This window comes from Passer domesticus, chromosome 13 (assembly GCF_036417665.1).
Source record: "Passer domesticus isolate bPasDom1 chromosome 13, bPasDom1.hap1, whole genome shotgun sequence".
Lineage (NCBI taxonomy): Eukaryota > Metazoa > Chordata > Aves > Passeriformes > Passeridae > Passer > Passer domesticus.
This window is the reverse complement of record NC_087486.1, coordinates 17,955,568-17,975,231: the sequence shown is the minus strand read 5'-3', so window position 1 is coordinate 17,975,231 and position 19,664 is coordinate 17,955,568. Positions and strand designations below refer to the sequence as shown.

Here is a 19,664-nt window from a genome sequence, read left to right as displayed (position 1 = left end):
CGAGGCTGGAGCTCCCTGGGGCTGCTGCCACGGCCACCCCACGGCTGGGGGTCCCTGTGCACAGGGGGTCCCACTGACACCACTGCTGGTGCAGGGCACTGCTGCTGCTCCTGGGCTGGGGCACAGCGGCGTCCCCAAGAGCTGAGCTGCCACCAGCACAGAGGGGGCTCTCACTGCACTGGCCCCTGCAGCCATGCCACCAAAGCAAGGCAGGAAACTTTCAGCCACCCTTCCTGCTGCAGCCACAGCCACTCCTGGCTCCAGAGCTGCCATCAGGCCACGGGGATGCAAAATCCACCTTCCCACTCTCAAGGCCATGGCAGCCTTGGCAACTATGGCACCTGCATCTGGGCTGCTGCAGGGGCTGATGTTTAAGCCTTGCAGCCTCCAAGGGCTCCGGGCTCTACTTCTGGGCCTGCCCTGCACTGCCCTGGGCCCGCATTGCTCAAGAGACAAAAGCCAAGCCAGGGGATCCTCATCCTGCCCAAATTGCTGAATTGACTGCACTCGTTAGGACCTTCTCCGCTTTCAAAGAACCTATTCATGTGATCACTGATTCGGCAGATGTCTATGGCCTAGTGCAGCAGTCCGAAAATTCCATTTTCAAAGGCATTTCTAACCCCAACTAGAGCATTTGCTTTCCCCTTTCATTTCTCTTTTGTCCCACAGACAACACCCACACTATATCATGTACACAAGGTCTCATACCACCCTTCCTGCATTTATAGTAGGCAATGCTAGAGCAGATGCCCCAGCAATGGTTGTCCAAACCTCCCTATGGAATGTTTCTGACCAGGCTAGGATCCGCCACCGCTTCTACCATCCAAACATTCCTGCACCGCTCAGCATCTTTAAAATTACCCAAGATCAGGCAAGACCCATGGCAAACACCTGCCCAAATTGTCAGCAACATGCCTTTGCTTCTGTCACAGCTGGAGTCAACCTAAGAGGACTAAAGAGTCTCCAGATCGGGCAATCACGCATCACACACCAAGCCCCTTTTGGGAGACTAAAATACAACCCCGTCTGAATTGACACCGACAACGCTGCGTTTTTCGCCTTTGCCCATGCTGGTGAGAAATCAAAAGGTGCTATAAAACGTTCCTTTTTAGCTTTTTCCACCTTCCCTGTTCCACAGGAAATGAAAACTGATCATGGTCCTGCTTATACCTCCCACTGATTCCAACCATTTTCTGACCAGTGGGCTATAAAACATGTCACAGCCATACCACACTCTGCCACAGGACACTCCATAGTCCAGAGGGCCCACTCTTCCATCCAAAGGATCCTTGATCAACAGAGACAGGGAGTCCACATATTATCTCCCATTGAGACACTGGCCAAGGCCCTTGATGTGCTCAACTTTTTCAACACCTCATTTATGGAGCCAACTCCCCCAGTCATCAGGCGATTGGCATTTAATTTCACTGCAGCCCAGTGAAAAGAAAAGCCACCTGTGTTGATCAAAGACCCTGAATCTAAAAAAATTATGGGCCCTTTCCCATTCATTACTTGGGGGAGAGGATGTGCTTGTGTCCCTACAGCAGCAGAGACATTGTATTCATTGTGTTGCTTATTTTATCCAGTTTTGCTCAACGCTTGCAAAAGTCCATGGCAGAAGCTTTCATTCTTGAAAACAAAAAGGGGGCACTTGTGGAGGCCCGGGGGCCTCTCATTGCAACTGTAATACCTTAGGGCAAAGGGGACCAAGGTGAAAGAGAGAAACCCCTCTGAATGCAGGGCTCTCACCCATGGCCACTTGCAGGCTCTTGCAATCTGCAGCTTTTGTTGCCATCACCCACTTCAACTGCCATTTTTTCCTTATAGCTACTCTCCAGAGAATGTTCTTCCCTCTCTTCTCCCCTGCAGGCCCTGGCTTCGCCCCTTCTCCCCCCCATATAAAACCCTCAGTCCCCAGCCTCATTTTCTCTCTGGCCCTGGACCCTCTTCCTCGCAATGCACAGCGTTTGGAGTTCCACACAAAGACCCGTCTCTGGCCTCGTTCATCAGCACTTGAAGCAAGTGTGCTCCGGCCTCTGGCAGTGCAGCTCGCTCACACGGGCTCACTGTGGACACGCCGCAATCACACAGTCATTGAGTGCAGCAGAGAACCTGGCCTCTAAAAGAAGTCATGAATCCCGCAGCCCACCCAAGCCAATGCCTTGCATGTCTTTACATTTTCCTTCTTTGCTCATCTCTCATGTCACTTTCCCCATTTCCTCTCTCTGGGACCTTGGCTTCACTCTCTCCTGCCTGCAGCTTCAGCCACATGTGTGACCCTGCTGGAAGAGCCTGACCCACAGGGAAGTGGGAGAGGACTCTCCGCCAGGAACTGAAGTGACAGAACAAGGGGGAATGAGATGAAACTGCAAGAGCTGGAATCCATTCCATGATGGGAAGAAGTTCTTTCCTGTCAGGGTGCTTGTCCCTGACACTGGGACCAGTGCAGAGAGGCTGTGCATACCCCATGCCAAGGAGCATCCAAGGCCACCTTGGACAGGGGCCGCAGCAACCTGCTCTGCTGGGAAGTTGCTCAGCTTGGAACCAGATGATCTTTAGGGTCCCTTCCAAGCCAAACCATTCAAGGATTTCATCATTCTACCATGCCCATCTCCCAGTGTGGCGCGGCCCTGAAACTTCTGTGACATCACAGCTCCCACAGTGTTCCAGGTGGAACGTCCAGCACCTGGAAACCAGCAGAGCAGACACTCTGCCTGCTGCCAGCGCTCAGTTGTCGCTCGCTCTGCGCTCTGCCCGTCAGCGCTGAGCTGTTGCTGCCGCCTGGGATTTTCCTGACGCCTGCTCTGGAGCGCCAATCCCAGCAGGATGAGCACTGCTGCTCCAGTGGAGGTACAGTGCCATTCCAGGGAAGGGGCAGCCTGCTTGAGCAGGCTGCAGCCACGTGGCAATGGATGGTGTGGGACAGGAAGCCCACTGTGAGATTTTGCTGTCTCTTGCAGACTGCCAGAAATGGTAGAGTGGAAATGGAAGTGGACATGGTGCTGGATGGGGAAGAAAGGATGGAGGTAGACACAGAAGAGCCACTTGAGGAGATGGAAGTCGAAGAGGAGGACAATATCGAGCAGATGGAAGTGGACGAGGAGGATGAGGAGGAGCCCATGGTCCTTGGATGAAGATGGAGCCCCACAAGTAAGACGGACAGATGCTCCCCATGCCCTGCCCACAGACACAGTGGCTGCCCTGACGCCAGGCTGGGGCTGGGCTGGATGGCCCCGCTCAGGGACACGCTGCCCGCAGGGGGCCTGGATTGTGCTGCCACAAGCACCAGCCCTGGCCTGCCCTGCACTTGCCTGGGGCCACAGCAGCCCTGCCAGCCCTGTCCCAGCTCCTGGGGGCCAGCTCCCAGCCCAGCTGGGCCCAGTGCTGGCAGCAGAGGCCAGCTTTGCTTCTTCCTTTCTTCCAGGCCTGATGCAGATGATGGCCACAGATATGACGCCTCTGTAAATATGTTTGAAAAGTGAGAAGAATTCTGTAAATATGGTCGTCGCTTAGAAGTTCTCTGTAAATATGTTTTGAAGACTGTTAGTCCATAGGATCCCAGGAAATATGAAAGGTGTTCTGGAAATCCTAGAATTTGCCGATCTTCAGCAAACAAATACTGCTTCTTTAGAAAACCTCACTTCTCTTTCTCATTCCTTCGTGCCGGGGTCGGCTGCCAGTGGTCTCTGCCCCAGCACGGGAAAAGGTGGTTCTGGGCAGGCCGCGCTTTCGAAGAAGGAGTCTGGACTCTTGCTTTTTGGTCTTCAGTTGACTTTATTGTTCCTTATCTCCAAAGTTTTTCTGTCTGTCCAGCCGAGGTCTGATCAGCAAGACAGCCAAGGGCACTCTCCCCCGCCCACGGGGTGGTTGTCTCTTTTCTAGTGAAAACTACATAGTAGATATTTACCTTTAATTTCCAATACTTTTCGCCCTTGTTGGCAAGTGCACTTTCTCTATGAACCAATGCACACATGCCAACATCATCCTGAACATGGATGCCAAGAAGAAGAAAGAAGAAGGACAGGGCACGCCCAAATTCCTCCACCTTGGGACTCCCGACCCATGCACAGAATTCTAAATCCCCCCTGTACAACATAGAAAACCCCCCTGTACAGTGCATTATAATTTCGTCCTTCACCCTGTGATTCCTACTACTGTGCTACTTAAACTTTTGTGGCCTGTAGTTCTTCATATAAGGTTGGCAATTTGCTCCATGAATTAAGATCGAATTTCCAGGTGTCTTTGGCTTCCTGCCAGGGTCTCCGAGCCCCTGCCAGGGCTTTGAGACATCCAGGACATCCAGAGAGATGCTCTGGGTTCCGACACTTTTGGGCACAGGAAGCATTTGCACAGTTGGGATTTCCACTTGTTCCGGGATCCCGGGGCTGGAGCTCCCTGGGGCTGCTGCCACGGCCACCCCGCGGCTGGGGGTCCCTGTGCACAGGGGGTCCCACTGACACCACTGCTGCCGCTGGGCACTGCTGCTGCTCCTGGGCTGGGGCACAGCCGCGTCCCCAAGAGCTGAGCTGTCACCAGCACAGAGGGGGCTCTCGCTGCACTGGCCCCTGCAGCCATGCCACCAAAGCAAGGCAGGAAACTTTCAGCCACCCTTCCTGCTGCAGCCACAGCCACTCCTGGCTCCAGAGCCGCCATCAGGCCACAGGGATGCAAAATCCACCTTCCCACTCTCAAGGCCTTGACAGCCTTGGCAACTATGGCACCTGCATCTGGGCTGCTGCAGGGGCTGATGTTTAAGCCTTGCAGCCTCCAAGGGCTCCGGGCTCTACTTCTGGGCCTGCCCTGCACTGCCCTGGGCCCGCATTGCTCAAGAGACAAAAGCCAAGCCAGGGGATCCTCATCCTGCCCAAATTGCTGAATTGACTGCACTCGTTAGGACCTTCTCCGCTTTCAAAGAACCTATTCATTTGATCACTGATTCGGCAGATGTCTAAGGCCTAGTGCAGCGGGCCGAAAATTCCATTTTCAAAGACATTTCTAACCCCAACTAGAGCATTTGCTTTCCCCTTTCATTTCTCTTTTGTCCCACAGACAACACCCACACTATATCATGTACACAAGGTCTCATACCACCCTTCCTGCATTTATAGTAGGCAATGCTAGAGCAGATGCCCCAGCAATGGTTGTCCAAACCTCCCTATGGAATGTTTTTGACCAGGCTAGGATCCGCCACCGCTTCTACCATCCAAACATTCCTGCACCGCTCAGCATCTTTAAAATTACCCAAGATCAGGCAAGACCCATGGCAAACACCTGCCCAAATTGTCAGCAACATGCCTTTGCTTCTGTCACAGCTGGAGTCAACCTAAGAGGACTAAAGAGTCTCCAGATCGGGCAATCACACATCACACACCAAGCCCCTTTTGGGAGACTAAAATACAACCCCGTCTGAATTGACACCGACAACGCTGCGTTTTTCGCCTTTGCCCATGCTGGTGAGAAATCAAAAGGTGCTATAAAACGTTCCTTTTTAGCTTTTTCCACCTTCCCTGTTCCACAGGAAATGAAAACTGATCATGGTCCTGCTTATACCTCCCACTGATTCCAACCATTTTCTGACCAGTGGGCTATAAAACATGTCACAGCCATACCACACTCTGCCACAGGACACTCCATAGTCCAGAGGGCCCACTCTTCCATCCAAAGGATCCTTGATCAACAGAGACAGGGAGTCCACATATTATCTCCCATTGAGACACTGGCCAAGGCCCTTGATGTGCTCAACTTTTTCAACACCTCATTTATGGAGCCAACTCCCCCAGTCATCAGGCGATTGGCATTTAATTTCACTGCAGCCCAGTGAAAAGAAAAGCCACCTGTGTTGATCAAAGACCCTGAATCTAAAAAAATTATGGGCCCTTTCCCATTCATTACTTGGGGGAGAGGATATGCTTGTGTCCCTACAGCAGCAGAGACATTGTATTCATTGTGTTGCTTATTTTATCCAGTTTTGCTCAACGCTTGCAAAAGTCCATGGCAGAAGCTTTCATTCTTGAAAACAAAAAGGGGGCACTTGTGGAGGCCCAGGGGCCTCTCATTGAAACTGTAATACCTTAGGGCAAAGGGGACCAAGGTGAAACAGAGAAACCCCTCTGAATGCAGGGCTCTCACCCATGGCCACTTGCAGCCTCTTGCAATCTGCAGCTTTTGTTGCCATCACCCACTTCAACTGCCATTTTTTCCTTATAGCTACTCTCCAGAGAATGTTCTTCCCTCTCTTGTCGCCTGCAGGCCCTGGCTTCGCCCCTTCTCCCCCCCATATAAAACCCTCAGTCCCCAGCCTCATTTTCTCTCTGGCCCTGGACCCTCTTCCTCGCAATGCACAGCGTTTGGAGTTCCACACAAAGACCCGTCTCTGGCCTCGTTCATCAGCACTTGAAGCAAGTGTGCTCCGGCCTCTGGCAGTGCAGCTCGCTCACACGGGCTCACTGTGGACACGCCGCAATCACACAGTCATTGAGTGCAGCAGAGAAGCTGGCCTCTAAAAGAAGTCATGAATCCCGCAGCCCACCCAACCCAATGCCTTGCATGTCTTTACATTTTCCTTCTTTGCTCATCTCTCATGTCACTTTCCCCATTTCCTCTCTCTGGGACCTTGGCTTCACTCTCTCCTGCCTGCAGCTTCAGCCCCATGTGTGACCCTGCAGGATCAGCCTGACCCACAGGGAAGTGGGAGAGGACTCTCCGCCAGGAACTGAAGTGACAGAACAAGGGGGAATGAGATGAAACTGCAAGAGCTGGAATCCATTCCATGATGGGAAGAAGTTCTTTCCTGTCAGGGTGCTTGTCCCTGACACTGGGACCAGTGCAGAGAGGCTGTGCATACCCCATGCCAAGGAGCATCCAAGGCCACCTTGGACAGGGGCCGCAGCAACCTGCTCTGCTGGGAAGTTGCTCAGCTTGGAACCAGATGATCTTTAGGGTCGCTTCCAAGCCAAACCATTCAAGGATTTCATCATTCTACCATGCCCATTTCCCAGTGTGGCGCGGCCCTGAAACTTCTGTGACATCACAGCTCCAACGGTGTACCAGGTGGAACGTCCAGCACCTGGAAACCAGCAGAGCAGACACTCTGCCTGCTGCCAGCGCTCAGTTGTCGCTCGCTCTGCGCTCTGCCCGTCAGCGCTCTCTTGCTGCTGCCGCCTGGGATTTTCCTGACGCCTGCTCTGGAGCGCCAATCCCAGCAGGATGAGCACTGCTGCTCCAGTGGAGGTACAGTGCCATTCCAGGGAGGGGGCAGCCTGCTTGAGCAGGCTGCAGCCACGTGGCAATGGATGGTGTGGGACAGGAAGCCCACTGTGAGATTTTGCTGTCTCTTGCAGACTGCCAGAGATGGTATAGAGGAAATGGAAGTGGACATGGTGCTGGATGGGGAAGAAAGGATGGAGGTAGACACAGAAGAGCCACTTGAGGAGATGGAAGTCGAAGAGGAGGACAATATCGAGCAGATGGAAGTGGACGAGGAGGATGAGGAGGAGCCCATGGTCCTTGGATGAAGATGGAGCCCCACAAGTAAGACGGGCAGATGCTCCCCATGCCCTGCCCACAGACACAGTGGCTGCCCTGACGCCAGGCTGGGGCTGGGCTGGATGGCCCCGCTCAGGGACACGCTGCCCGCAGGGGGCCTGGATTGTGCTGCCACAAGCACCAGCCCTGGCCTGCCCTGCACTTGCCTGGGGCCACAGCAGCCCTGCCAGCCCTGTCCCAGCTCCTGGGGGCCAGCTCCCAGCCCAGCTGGGCCCAGTGCTGGCAGCAGAGGCCAGCTTTGCTTCTTCCTTTCTTCCAGGCCTGATGCAGATGATGGCCACAGATATGACGCCTCTGTAAATATGTTTGAAAAGTGAGAAGAATTCTGTAAATATGTTCGTCGCTTAGAAGTTCTCTGTAAATATGTTTTGAAGACTGTTAGTCCATAGGATCCCAGGAAATATGAAAGGTGTTCTGGAAATCCTAGAATTTGCCGATCTTCAGCAAGTAAATACTGCTTCTTTAGAAAACCTCACTTCTCTTTCTCATTCCTTCGTGCCGGGGTCGGCTGCCAGTGGTCTCTGCCCCAGCACAGGAAAAGGTGGTTCTGGGCAGGCCGCGCTTTCGAAGAAGGAGTCTGGACTCTTGCTTTTTGGTCTTCAGTTGACTTTATTGTTCCTTATCTCCAAAGTTTTTCTGTCTGTCCAGCCGAGGTCTGATCAGCAAGACAGCCAAGGGCACTCTCCCCCGCCCACGGGGTGGTTGTCTCTTTTCTAGTGAAAACTACATAGTAGATATTTACCTTTAATTTCCAATACTTTTCGCCCTTGTTGGCAAGTGCACTTTCTCTATGAACCAATGCACACATGCCAACATCATCCTGAACATGGATGCCAAGAAGAAGAAAGAAGAAGGACAGGGCACGCCCAAATTCCTCCACCTTGGGACTCCCGACCCATGCACAGAATTCTAAATCCCCCCTGTACAACATAGAAAACCCCCCTGTACAGTGCATTATAATTTCGTCCTTCACCCTGTGATTCCTACTACTGTGCTACTTAAACTTTTGTGGCCTGTAGTTCTTCATATAAGGTTGGCAATTTGCTCCATGAATTAAGATCGAATTTCCAGGTGTCTTTGGCTTCCTGCCAGGGTCTCCGAGCCCCTGCCAGGGCTTTGAGACATCCAGGGCATCCAGAGAGATGCTCTGGGTTCCGACACTTTTGGGCACAGGAAGCATTTGCACAGTTGGGATTTCCACTTGTTCCGGGATCCCGGGCCTGGAGCTCCCTGGGGCTGCTGCCACGGCCACCCCACGGCTGGGGGTCCCTGTGCACAGGGGGTCCCACTGACACCACTGCTGGTGCAGGGCACTGCTGCTGCTCCTGGGCTGGGGCACAGCGGCGTCCCCAAGAGCTGAGCTGCCACCAGCACAGAGGGGGCTCTCACTGCACTGGCCCCTGCAGCCATGCCACCAAAGCAAGGCAGGAAACTTTCAGCCACCCTTCCTGCTGCAGCCACAGCCACTCCTGGCTCCAGAGCTGCCATCAGGCCACGGGGATGCAAAATCCACCTTCCCACTCTCAAGGCCATGGCAGCCTTGGCAACTATGGCACCTGCATCTGGGCTGCTGCAGGGGCTGATGTTTAAGCCTTGCAGCCTCCAAGGGCTCCGGGCTCTACTTCTGGGCCTGCCCTGCACTGCCCTGGGCCCGCATTGCTCAAGAGACAAAAGCCAAGCCAGGGGATCCTCATCCTGCCCAAATTGCTGAATTGACTGCACTCGTTAGGACCTTCTCCGCTTTCAAAGAACCTATTCATGTGATCACTGATTCGGCAGATGTCTATGGCCTAGTGCAGCAGTCCGAAAATTCCATTTTCAAAGGCATTTCTAACCCCAACTAGAGCATTTGCTTTCCCCTTTCATTTCTCTTTTGTCCCACAGACAACACCCACACTATATCATGTACACAAGGTCTCATACCACCCTTCCTGCATTTATAGTAGGCAATGCTAGAGCAGATGCCCCAGCAATGGTTGTCCAAACCTCCCTATGGAATGTTTCTGACCAGGCTAGGATCCGCCACCGCTTCTACCATCCAAACATTCCTGCACCGCTCAGCATCTTTAAAATTACCCAAGATCAGGCAAGACCCATGGCAAACACCTGCCCAAATTGTCAGCAACATGCCTTTGCTTCTGTCACAGCTGGAGTCAACCTAAGAGGACTAAAGAGTCTCCAGATCGGGCAATCACGCATCACACACCAAGCCCCTTTTGGGAGACTAAAATACAACCCCGTCTGAATTGACACCGACAACGCTGCGTTTTTCGCCTTTGCCCATGCTGGTGAGAAATCAAAAGGTGCTATAAAACGTTCCTTTTTAGCTTTTTCCACCTTCCCTGTTCCACAGGAAATGAAAACTGATCATGGTCCTGCTTATACCTCCCACTGATTCCAACCATTTTCTGACCAGTGGGCTATAAAACATGTCACAGCCATACCACACTCTGCCACAGGACACTCCATAGTCCAGAGGGCCCACTCTTCCATCCAAAGGATCCTTGATCAACAGAGACAGGGAGTCCACATATTATCTCCCATTGAGACACTGGCCAAGGCCCTTGATGTGCTCAACTTTTTCAACACCTCATTTATGGAGCCAACTCCCCCAGTCATCAGGCGATTGGCATTTAATTTCACTGCAGCCCAGTGAAAAGAAAAGCCACCTGTGTTGATCAAAGACCCTGAATCTAAAAAAATTATGGGCCCTTTCCCATTCATTACTTGGGGGAGAGGCTGTGCTTGTGTCCCTACAGCAGCAGAGACATTGTATTCATTGTGTTGCTTATTTTATCCAGTTTTGCTCAACGCTTGCAAAAGTCCATGGCAGAAGCTTTCATTCTTGAAAACAAAAAGGGGGCACTTGTGGAGGCCCGGGGGCCTCTCATTGCAACTGTAATACCTTAGGGCAAAGGGGACCAAGGTGAAAGAGAGAAACCCCTCTGAATGCAGGGCTCTCACCCATGGCCACTTGCAGGCTCTTGCAATCTGCAGCTTTTGTTGCCATCACCCACTTCAACTGCCATTTTTTCCTTATAGCTACTCTCCAGAGAATGTTCTTCCCTCTCTTCTCCCCAGCAGGCCCTGGCTTCGCCCCTTCTCCCCCCCATATAAAACCCTCAGTCCCCAGCCTCATTTTCTCTCTGGCCCTGGACCCTCTTCCTCGCAATGCACAGCGTTTGGAGTTCCACACAAAGACCCGTCTCTGGCCTCATTCATCAGCACTTGAAGCAAGTGTGCTCCGGCCTCTGGCAGTGCAGGTCGCTCACACGGGCTCACTGTGGACACGCCGCAATCACACAGTCATTGAGTGCAGCAGAGAAGCTGGCCTCTAAAAGAAGTCATGAATCCCACAGCCCACCCAACCCAATGCCTTGCATGTCTTTACATTTTCCTTCTTTGCTCATCTCTCATGTCACTTTCCCCATTTCCTCTCTCTGGGACCTTGGCTTCACTCTCTCCTGCCTGCAGCTTCAGCCACATGTGTGACCCTGCTGGAAGAGCCTGACCCACAGGGAAGTGGGAGAGGACTCTCCGCCAGGAACTGAAGTGACAGAACAAGGGGGAATGAGATGAAACTGCAAGAGCTGGAATCCATTCCATGATGGGAAGAAGTTCTTTCCTGTCAGGGTGCTTGTCCCTGACACTGGGACCAGTGCAGAGAGGCTGTGCATACCCCATGCCAAGGAGCATCCAAGGCCAGCTTGGACAGGGGCCGCAGCAACCTGCTCTGCTGGGAAGTTGCTCAGCTTGGAACCAGATGATCTTTAGGGTCCCTTCCAAGCCAAACCATTCAAGGATTTCATCATTCTACCATGCCCATCTCCCAGTGTGGCGCGGCCCTGAAACTTCTGTGACATCACAGCTCCCACAGTGTTCCAGGTGGAACGTCCAGCACCTGGAAACCAGCAGAGCAGACACTCTGCCTGCTGCCAGCGCTCAGTTGTCGCTCGCTCTGCGCTCTGCCCGTCAGCGCTGAGCTGTTGCTGCCGCCTGGGATTTTCCTGACGCCTGCTCTGGAGCGCCAATCCCAGCAGGATGAGCACTGCTGCTCCAGTGGAGGTACAGTGCCATTCCAGGGAAGGGGCAGCCTGCTTGAGCAGGCTGCAGCCACGTGGCAATGGATGGTGTGGGACAGGAAGCCCACTGTGAGATTTTGCTGTCTCTTGCAGACTGCCAGAGACATTGTGGAGGAGATGCAAGTGGACATGGTGCTGAATGAGGATGAAAGGATGGAGGTGGACGTGGAAGAGTAGGTTGAGGAGATGGAAGTAGACGAGGAGGATGACATCGAGGAGATGGACGTTGTTGAGGAGGATAAGGAGGAGCCCATGGTCCTTGGATGAAGATGGAGCCTCACAAGTAAGACGGGCAGATGCTCCCCATGCCCTGCCCACAGACACAGTGGCTGCCCTGACGCCAGCCTGGGGCTGGGCTGGATGGCCCCGCTCAGGGACACGCTGCCCGCAGGGGGCCTGGATTGTGCTGCCACAAGCACCAGCCCTGGCCTGCCCTGTACTTGCCTGGGGCCACACCAGCCCTGCCAGCCCTGTCCCAGCTCCTGGGGGCCAGCTCCCAGCCCAGCCTGGCCCAGTGCTGGCAGCAGAGGCCAGCTTTGCTTCTTTCTTCCTTCCAGGTCTGATGGAGATGATGGCCGTACATATTACGCCTCTGTATATATGTTTAAATAGTTAGAAGATTTTTGTAAATATGTTCTTAGGTTAGTAGTTCTTTGTAGATATGTTTTGAAGACTGTTAGTCCATAGGATCCCATGTAAATATGTGCTTGATTGTTGTTGTCATAAGGATTGTTGTAATGAAAATTGTTCTGTAAATCCTCGTGTTTGCCGATCTTCGGCAAATAAATACTGTTTCTTTATAAAACCTCACTTCTCTTTCTCATTCTTTTGGGCACTGTCAGAACCCCGGACGTCCCCCTGACCATCCTAAATGATTCCAGCCCCAGCCAGGGGGCTTTAAAACCCTGGCAGGGGCTTCGGAGTCCCTGGCATGTAGCCAAAGACCCCTGTGGCTTTGAATTTAACCCATAAAGCAAGTTACCACCTTTATGTCAAGAATTAAAAGTCACAAAAATTTAGATAGTCTAGTAATAGTAATCACAAAGTGAACAGAAAACCTTTAGAGCACTGTACACAGAGGTTTTGAACCTTGTACCAAAGAGTTTGGAATTCTCTACATAGAAGTCAAAGGTTCTAAGATAGAAAAATTTGGGCGTACCCTGTCCTTCCTCTTTCTTCTCCCTAGCATCCATATGAAAGATGATGTTAGCATTCACAAATTGGTTTCAAGTAGAAAGTCACTATCTAACATAAGTAATAGGTATTAAAACATTATTGTAAACATAGTATATGTGATGGACAATTCTATAAGTTAAAGCCATTGAAAGTGTTACTGTTAAACATGAAGTTTCAATAAGTTAAGTGTGTTAATTATGTTGTTGTTAAAATGTCAAACCTCTAATGTTACTGTTGATTTGAAGCTGTAATAAGCAAAGTTGTTGTTACAAAGTTGAACCTGTTAGTTACCTCCACTGTTAATCCCCGCAGTTCACACCCACCCTTGTTACCGCGGTCAAGTGCTGCCTCCACTGCTCTCTAAAATGGCGCCGAGGAAACCTCTCTGGGAAATATGCAAATCAAGAGAAAGTCAAGGGAATCTAACTATAGACCTTGAAACCGACAAACTAAACTAAAATTCAAGAAACTAAGTGAATGGTTCTGCTGGCAAAAAGTACTGCTATTCAATTAGTGAGGTTTTAAAAATCGCTGTAACCTCAACAGAACAAAGTTGAAGTGAGGACCCTAGACTCTGAGCCAGACAGTTGACTTCCTGGGCACGCTCGTGAGGACGGAAGCCCCAGTTCTGCTGTGCAGCAAAACTGCGTCACCTCCTCCTCTGCGTCGCTACCGGGAGCAGTGGCGATGTGCGCGACCCCTCGGGCCCCCACCCAGAGCTGATCACTTAATAAAGGCATTAAAAAGGAGAAAGATCTCCTGCTCGATTCATTTCAGTATACGCAGTTCTTAATATAAAAGATAACACCAACGCGAGAGGCAAAAAGAGTACCTTCAGTTGACCTGCTGAACAAAACTCAGCAGGCCAGACAAAAAATGTTTTAGACAAAATATAAAAATCAACCTTAAGAGCGTGAACCACAAACTTCTCAACTCTTCTTTTGACAGCTAACTTAGAAAAAAGAGACTTTTAACATACCTTGAAATACTCTCAACCAAACAAAACCCAAGAGGCACAGGCAGCGTTTGCACAGTTGGGATTTCCACTTGTTCTGAATCGACGCCGACAACGGTGTGGTTTTCGCCTTTGCCCATGCTGGTGAGAAATCAAAAGGTGCTATAAAACGTTCCTTTTTAGCTTTTTCCACCTTCCCTGTTCCACAGGAAATGAAAACTGATCATGGTCCTGCTTATACCTCCCACTGATTCCAACCATTTTCTGACCAGTGGGCTGCAAAACATTTCACAGCCATACCACACTCTGCCACAGGACACTCCATAGTCCAGAGGGCCCACTCTTCCATCCAAAGGATCCTTGATCAACAGAGACAGGGAGTCCACATATTATCTCCCATTGAGACACTGGCCAAGGCCCTTGATGTGCTCAACTTTTTCAACACCTCATTTATGGAGCCAACTCCCCCAGTCATCAGGCGATTGGCATTTAATTTCACTGCAGCCCAGTGAAAAGAAAAGCCACCTGTGTTGATCAAAGACCCTGAATCTAAAAAAATTATGGGCCCTTTCCCATTCATTACTTGGGGGAGAGGATATGCTTGTGTCCCTACAGCAGCAGAGACATTGTATTCATTGTGTTGCTTATTTTATCCAGTTTTGCTCAACGCTTGCAAAAGTCCATGGCAGAAGCTTTCATTCTTGAAAACAAAAAGGGGGCACTTGTGGAGGCCCAGGGGCCTCTCATTGCAACTGTAATACCTTAGGGCAAAGGGGACCAAGGTGAAAGAGAGAAACCCCTCTGAATGCAGGGCTCTCACCCATGGCCACTTGCAGGCTCTTGCAATCTGCAGCTTTTGTTGCCATCACCCACTTCAACTGCCATTTTTTCCTTATAGCTACTCTCCAGAGAATGTTCTTCCCTCTCTTGTCGCCTGCAGGCCCTGGCTTCGCCCCTTCTCCCCCCCATATAAAACCCTCAGTCCCCAGCCTCATTTTCTCTCTGGCCCTGGACCCTCTTCCTCGCAATGCACAGCGTTTGGAGTTCCACACAAAGACCCGTCTCTGGCCTCGTTCATCAGCACTTGAAGCAAGTGTGCTCCGGCCTCTGGCAGTGCAGGTCGCTCACACGGGCTCACTGTGGACACGCCGCAATCACACAGTCATTGAGTGCAGCAGAGAAGCTGGCCTCTAAAAGAAGTCATGAATCCCGCAGCCCACCCAAGCCAATGCCTTGCATGTCTTTACATTTTCCTTCTTTGCTCATCTCTCATGTCACTTTCCCCATTTCCTCTCTCTGGGACCTTGGCTTCACTCTCTCCTGCCTGCAGCTTCAGCCACATGTGTGACCCTGCTGGAAGAGCCTGACCCACAGGGAAGTGGGAGAGGACTCTCCGCCAGGAACTGAAGTGACAGAACAAGGGGGAATGAGATGAAACTGCAAGAGCTGGAATCCATTCCATGATGGGAAGAAGTTCTTTCCTGTCAGGGTGCTTGTCCCTGACACTGGGACCAGTGCAGAGAGGCTGTGCATACCCCATGCCAAGGAGCATCCAAGGCCACCTTGGACAGGGGCCGCAGCAACCTGCTCTGCTGGGAAGTTGCTCAGCTTGGAACCAGATGATCTTTAGGGTCCCTTCCAAGCCAAACCATTCAAGGATTTCATCATTCTACCATGCCCATCTCCCAGTGTGGCGCGGCCCTGAAACTTCTGTGACATCACAGCTCCCACAGTGTTCCAGGTGGAACGTCCAGCACCTGGAAACCAGCAGAGCAGACACTCTGCCTGCTGCCAGCGCTCAGTTGTCGCTCGCTCTGCGCTCTGCCCGTCAGCGCTGAGCTGTTGCTGCCGCCTGGGATTTTCCTGACGCCTGCTCTGGAGCGCCAATCCCAGCAGGATGAGCACTGCTGCTCCAGTGGAGGTACAGTGCCATTCCAGGGAAGGGGCAGCCTGCTTGAGCAGGCTGCAGCCACGTGGCAATGGATGGTGTGGGACAGGAACCCCACTGTGAGATTTTGCTGTCTCTTGCAGACTGCCAGAAATGGTAGAGTGGAAATGGAAGTGGACATGGTGCTGGATGGGGAAGAAAGGATGGAGGTAGACACAGAAGAGCCACTTGAGGAGATGGAAGTCGAAGAGGAGGACAATATCGAGCAGATGGAAGTGGACGAGGAGGATGAGGAGGAGCCCATGGTCCTTGGATGAAGATGGAGCCCCACAAGTAAGACGGACAGATGCTCCCCATGCCCTGCCCACAGACACAGTGGCTGCCCTGACGCCAGCCTGGGGCTGGGCTGGATGGCCCCGCTCAGGGACACGCTGCCCGCAGGGGGCCTGGATTGTGCTGCCACAAGCACCAGCCCTGGCCTGCCCTGCACTTGCCTGGGGCCACAGCAGCCCTGCCAGCCCTGTCCCAGCTCCTGGGGGCCAGCTCCCAGCCCAGCTGGGCCCAGTGCTGGCAGCAGAGGCCAGCTTTGCTTCTTCCTTTCTTCCAGGCCTGATGCAGATGATGGCCACAGATATGACGCCTCTGTAAATATGTTTGAAAAGTGAGAAGAATTCTGTAAATATGGTCGTCGCTTAGAAGTTCTCTGTAAATATGTTTTGAAGACTGTTAGTCCATAGGATCCCAGGAAATATGAAAGGTGTTCTGGAAATCCTAGAATTTGCCGATCTTCAGCAAACAAATACTGCTTCTTTAGAAAACCTCACTTCTCTTTCTCATTCCTTCGTGCCGGGGTCGGCTGCCAGTGGTCTCTGCCCCAGCACGGGAAAAGGTGGTTCTGGGCAGGCCGCGCTTTCGAAGAAGGAGTCTGGACTCTTGCTTTTTGGTCTTCAGTTGACTTTATTGTTCCTTATCTCCAAAGTTTTTCTGTCTGTCCAGCCGAGGTCTGATCAGCAAGACAGCCAAGGGCACTCTCCCCCGCCCACGGGGTGGTTGTCTCTTTTCTAGTGAAAACTACATAGTAGATATTTACCTTTAATTTCCAATACTTTTCGCCCTTGTTGGCAAGTGCACTTTCTCTATGAACCAATGCACACATGCCAACATCATCCTGAACATGGATGCCAAGAAGAAGAAAGAAGAAGGACAGGGCACGCCCAAATTCCTCCACCTTGGGACTCCCGACCCATGCACAGAATTCTAAATCCCCCCTGTACAACATAGAAAACCCCCCTGTACAGTGCATTATAATTTCGTCCTTCACCCTGTGATTCCTACTACTGTGCTACTTAAACTTTTGTGGCCTGTAGTTCTTCATATAAGGTTGGCAATTTGCTCCATGAATTAAGATCGAATTTCCAGGTGTCTTTGGCTTCCTGCCAGGGTCTCCGAGCCCCTGCCAGGGCTTTGAGACATCCAGGGCATCCAGAGAGATGCTCTGGGTTCCGACACTTTTGGGCACAGGAAGCATTTGCACAGTTGGGATTACCACTTGTTCCGGGATCCCGGGCCTGGAGCTCCCTGGGGCTGCTGCCACGGCCACCCCGCGGCTGGGGGTCCCTGTGCACAGGGGGTCCCACTGACACCACTGCTGGTGCAGGGCACTGCTGCTGCTCCTGGGCTGGGGCACAGCCGCGTCCCCAAGAGCTGAGCTGTCACCAGCACAGAGGGGGCTCTCGCTGCACTGGCCCCTGCAGCCATGCCACCAAAGCAAGGCAGGAAAGTTTCAGCCACCCTTCCTGCTGCAGCCACAGCCACTCCTGGCTCCAGAGCTGCCATCAGGCCACGGGGATGCAAAATCCACCTTCCCACTCTCAAGGCCTTGACAGCCTTGGCAACTATGGCACCTGCATCTGGGCTGCTGCAGGGGCTGATGTTTAAGCCTTGCAGCCTCCAAGGGCTCCGGGCTCTACTTCTGGGCCTGCCCTGCACTGCCCTGGGCCCGCATTGCTCAAGAGACAAAAGCCAAGCCAGGGGATCCTCATCCTGCCCAAATTGCTGAATTGACTGCACTCGTTAGGACCTTCTCCACTTTCAGAGAACCTATTCATTTGATCACTGATTCGGCAGATGTCTAAGGCCTAGTGCAGCAGGCCGAAAATTCCATTTTCAAAGACATTTCTAACCCCAACTAGAGCATTTGCTTTCCCCTTTCATTTCTCTTTTGTCCCACAGACAACACCCACACTATATCATGTACACAAGGTCTCATACCACCCTTCCTGCATTTATAGTAGGCAATGCTAGAGCAGATGCCCCAGCAATGGTTGTCCAAACCTCCCTATGGAATGTTTTTGACCAGGCTAGGATCCGCCACCGCTTCTACCATCCAAACATTCCTGCACCGCTCAGCATCTTTAAAATTACCCAAGATCAGGCAAGATCCATGGCAAACACCTGCCCAAATTGTCAGCAACATGCCTTTGCTTCTGTCACAGCTGGAGTCAACCTAAGAGGACTAAAGAGTCTCCAGATCGGGCAATCACGCATCACACACCAAGCCCCTTTTGGGAGACTAAAATATATCCCCGTCTGAATTGACACCGACAACGCTGCGTTTTTCGCCTTTGCCCATGCTGGTGAGAAATCAAAAGGTGCTATAAAACGTTCCTTTTTAGCTTTTTCCACCTTCCCTGTTCCACAGGAAATGAAAACTGATCATGGTCCTGCTTATACCTCCCACTGATTCCAACCATTTTCTGACCAGTGGGCTATAAAACATGTCACAGCCATACCACACTCTGCCACAGGACACTCCATAGTCCAGAGGGCCCACTCTTCCATCCAAAGGATCCTTGATCAACAGAGACAGGGAGTCCACATATTATCTCCCATTGAGACACTGGCCAAGGCCCTTGATGTGCTCAACTTTTTCAACACCTCATTTATGGAGCCAACTCCCCCAGTCATCAGGCGATTGGCATTTAATTTCACTGCAGCCCAGTGAAAAGAAAAGCCACCTGTGTTGATCAAAGACCCTGAATCTAAAAAAATTATGGGCCCTTTCCCATTCATTACTTGGGGGAGAGGCTGTGCTTGTGTCCCTACAGCAGCAGAGACATTGTATTCATTGTGTTGCTTATTTTATCCAGTTTTGCTCAACGCTTGCAAAAGTCCATGGCAGAAGCTTTCATTCTTGAAAACAAAAAGGGGGCACTTGTGGAGGCCCGGGGGCCTCTCATTGCAACTGTAATACCTTAGGGCAAAGGGGACCAAGGTGAAAGAGAGAAACCCCTCTGAATGCAGGGCTCTCACCCATGGCCACTTGCAGGCTCTTGCAATCTGCAGCTTTTGTTGCCATCACCCACTTCAACTGCCATTTTTTCCTTATAGCTACTCTCCAGAGAATGTTCTTCCCTCTCGTCTCCCCAGCAGGCCCTGGCTTCGCCCCTTCTCCCCCCCATATAAAACCCTCAGTCCCCAGCCTCATTTTCTCTCTGGCCCTGGACCCTCTTCATGGCAATGCACAGCGTTTGGAGTTCCACACAAAGACCCGTCTCTGGCCTCATTCATCAGCACTTGAAGCAAGTGTGCTCCGGCCTCTGGCAGTGCAGGTCGCTCACACGGGCTCACTGTGGACACGCCGCAATCACACAGTCATTGAGTGCAGCAGAGAAGCTGGCCTCTAAAAGAAGTCATGAATCCCACAGCCCACCCAAGCCAATGCCTTGCATGTCTTTACATTTTCCTTCTTTGCTCATCTCTCATGTCACTTTCCCCATTTCCTCTCTCTGGGACCTTGGCTTCACTCTCTCCTGCCTGCAGCTTCAGCCACATGTGTGACCCTGCTGGAAGAGCCTGACCCACAGGGAAGTGGGAGAGGACTCTCCGCCAGGAACTGAAGTGACAGAACAAGGGGGAATGAGATGAAACTGCAAGAGCTGGAATCCATTCCATGATGGGAAGAAGTTCTTTCCTGTCAGGGTGCTTGTCCCTGACACTGGGACCAGTGCAGAGAGGC

The 19,664-nt window shown here is 51.9% G+C and overlaps 2 long non-coding RNA genes across 2 annotated transcripts; both read left to right on the top strand.

The window, feature by feature from the left end:
- The first annotated feature begins 2,748 nt into the window (after positions 1 to 2,748).
- On the top strand, positions 2,749 to 3,594 carry LOC135280404 (uncharacterized). Its single transcript, XR_010347347.1, has 3 exons — positions 2,749 to 2,850; positions 2,961 to 3,150; positions 3,425 to 3,594. It is a non-coding gene; the product is annotated as an uncharacterized LOC135280404 (long non-coding RNA).
- An 8,127-nt stretch (positions 3,595 to 11,721) lies between these two features.
- LOC135280296 (uncharacterized) lies at positions 11,722 to 13,360 on the top strand. Its single transcript, XR_010347306.1, has 3 exons — positions 11,722 to 11,910; positions 12,185 to 12,268; positions 13,116 to 13,360. It is a non-coding gene; the product is annotated as an uncharacterized LOC135280296 (long non-coding RNA).
- The last annotated feature ends 6,304 nt before the right edge of the window (positions 13,361 to 19,664 follow it).